We start from the raw sequence: 2,980 nt of genomic DNA, 5'->3' as shown, positions 1-2,980 counted from the left end.
TGACAGGTAGGGAGGCAGATATTTTGGTGGTAGAGTTGGTGGGTGGATTGTTATGGAGGTGCATCCCTTTGGAAAATTGTTTCTAAGTTCTTCTGATTTCTCAGTGAGTAAGGAGTCAAGGGTATCAGTTTACATATGGATGGGGGAAGATGGTGTTTAAGGTATGAAGATACAGAAGACAAGAAATAGTCATTGTGGGGTTAAAAAAAAAAAACAACAACAGGAGAATGGTGGGAAGAAAAGAACTTCAGGAAAGGAAGGAAGAAAGGGAGGGAGGGATGAAGGGAAGGAGGCATTACAATCCTAGTGTATGGAAAGATTTTGAAAGAAAGGTCATTTTGCTCAAATGTATGTACATTGAGTTGGTGATGCCATCCAACCATCTGCCCAGCAAAAATTCGGGGCTTTCAAGTCTTCCTTTAATTCTCAATTCATTAGTCACCTCCCAGTTTCATTTCTTTCCCACCAAGACCACACACTTTTGATCAGGCATCCATCACAATTCTACTCCTTGTCCTATCAATTACTTCAAATTAGCCCATTCTTACCTAGTTGATGCACTCAGTTAGTTGGCAACCAGATTCTTCTCCATAGGTGTGGTCCTGCATGTCTGCTAAATTTTGCTTCCTTTTCTCATTAAGAAAGAACTAGTTTTTCTTCTACATGTGATAGATTTGAATTTTTTTTCAGATCCTTATTTATTTTTTTAATGTAAATTTATTTATTTTAATTGGAGGCTAATTACTTTACCATATTGTTTTGGTTTTACCATATATCAACATGAATCCACCATGTTTTATAAACCCCTAGGCACTTCCTCTGCTTGGAAAAAAGTCCTTATCTATTTTTCGCCCAATCTAACTTCCACCATTAATGCCAACTAATCTGCACCTGTCTATATCATTAATAAATGATTAATAGCCAGATATCATGATCATTTATTTATTATTCTTTGACTGTGTGAAAGCAGAAAAATATTTTATATGTTAGAGTGGAAATCTTAAAAAATGCTAGTTGCTTGGGGCTGGTGCACTGGGACGGCCCAGAGGGATGGTATGGGGAGGGAGGAGGGAGGAGGGTTCGGGATGGGGAACACATGTATACCTGTGGCGGATTCATTTTGATATTTGGCAAAACTAATACAATTATGTAAAGTTTAAAAATAAAATAAAATTGGAAGAAAAAAAAAAAATTGAATCTCTTAAGTGTAGATAGAAGTTAAGGTCAAAGCAAAGGAAATACCAGGAAACAATAGAAAAAGCATCATCTACACCTACAATCTGGTCAAAAAAATAGTGATTTCTTACTCCAGTTTCTTTAGCCTGGCAATCATTTACACTTCTTCAACCAGAGGTAAGCTGGCATTTTTAGAGATGCCATCCCAATGAATCTTCTCAGAACCCTCTTTATGTTTTTATTCTGCAGACTGTAGATGAAAGGATTCAGCATGGGTGTGACCACTGTATACATCACTGAAGCTGTTATATTTGACTGAGCTGTGGGTAGAAGCAGGGCTAAGGTACACAGATAAGACTGTACAATAAAATAAGGCAATAACCGAGAGGTGAGATGCACAGGTGGAAAATGCTTTATATTTCCCCTGAGTTGATGAAATTCTTCGTATGCAGGAGATTATCTTAGAGTATGAATAAATGATTCCAGTGAATGCACCACCACCCAGGATTGCAGCTACAAAATATATTACTATGTCATTAAGAAAGGTGTCAGAACAGGCACATTGGATAACCTGATTGAGTTCACAGAAAAACTGAGGGATTTCCAAGCCTGTGCAGAAGGACAACCACAGTATCATTAAGCTTTGTAACAGGGAATTCAGAGCACTCATCACCCAGGGCACCAGAACCAGCAGTCCACAGTGCCAGGGGTTCATCATGACTGTGTAGTGCAGAGGGTAACATATGGCCAGGTAGTGGTCATAGGCCATCACAGTCAAGAAAAAGTTATCCAGCCCTGTGAAGAGTAGGAAAAAGTGTATCTGGCTAATACAGCCTGCATAACTTATATGTTTGCTCTGCCTCTGGATGTTCCACAGCACATTTGGGATGGTGGTGGAAGTGAAACAGATGTATACAAAGGACAGGTTAGAAAGGAAGAAGTACATGGGGGTGTGGAGTTGGGGGTCTGAGCTCACAGCCAGAAAGATGAGCAGGTTTCCAAACACAGTGATCAGGTACATGAAGAGGAAAAGCCCAAATATGAAGGGCTGCAGTTCTGGTTCCTCTGAAAATCCCAGAAGAAGAAATTCTGAAATTTGTGTATCGTTTCCCGATTCCACGTAGTTGCAGGGCTCTACCTAGCAATAAAAATAATAATAAGACTTATTTAACAAAAATAGACCTTACTGGCATAATTTAAAATGTACAATTTATATTTTGTGGTCAAGAAATCCACACCTACAGTTTTGGTGTGAAACTTTTCCCTTTTGGGACATCCTCTGATTACAAATTCCTGTTCATCTCTGTCTATTCACAAAGAGGTCATGTATTGTAAACTTTGAATGAGGGATTCTGACAAAGTATTGAGGCTATATATTGAGTACTCACCATCTCCTGAATAAGCGGAGTATGCTGAGAGTCACAAGTCCCTACAGTTCAATGATGGAGAAAGAATGTAAACAAGTAGAAATATAATAAAATGTCAAATGAAGAAAAGTAGAGAAGGTATATAAAAGGTAGTAGTAAAGGTGTTATATTTTACTGGGTGTTCAGCTAGGCTGGCAAACAATGTAACATTTGAACAGAGATATCAAGGAAGAGGGTCTGGGGTGTCAATGTTATCTTAGGAAATGTGGGCCTGGAAGAAGGAAGGGCCAGTGCAAAAACCCTGAGGAAGGGTCTGATAGTCAAGGCTCAAGTGGAAGTTTCTGATAGTCAAGGCTCAAGTGGAAGTTTGCGTGTCAAGGGGAAATGACCAAGAGGGAGAGTGATGAGAAATAGGGCAGAGTGCTAAGGAATGAAGA

At 39.2% G+C, this 2,980-nt stretch overlaps 1 pseudogene; it reads right to left on the bottom strand.

Annotated features, from left to right (window-relative positions):
* Positions 1-1,329: 1,329 nt before the first annotated feature.
* On the bottom strand, positions 1,330-2,133 carry LOC133251830 (olfactory receptor 7A10-like; annotated as a pseudogene).
* Positions 2,134-2,980: the final 847 nt, after the last annotated feature.

Source organism: Bos javanicus, chromosome 7 (assembly GCF_032452875.1).
Source record: "Bos javanicus breed banteng chromosome 7, ARS-OSU_banteng_1.0, whole genome shotgun sequence".
Lineage (NCBI taxonomy): Eukaryota > Metazoa > Chordata > Mammalia > Artiodactyla > Bovidae > Bos > Bos javanicus.
This window is presented reverse-complemented; position numbering and strand designations above follow the sequence as displayed.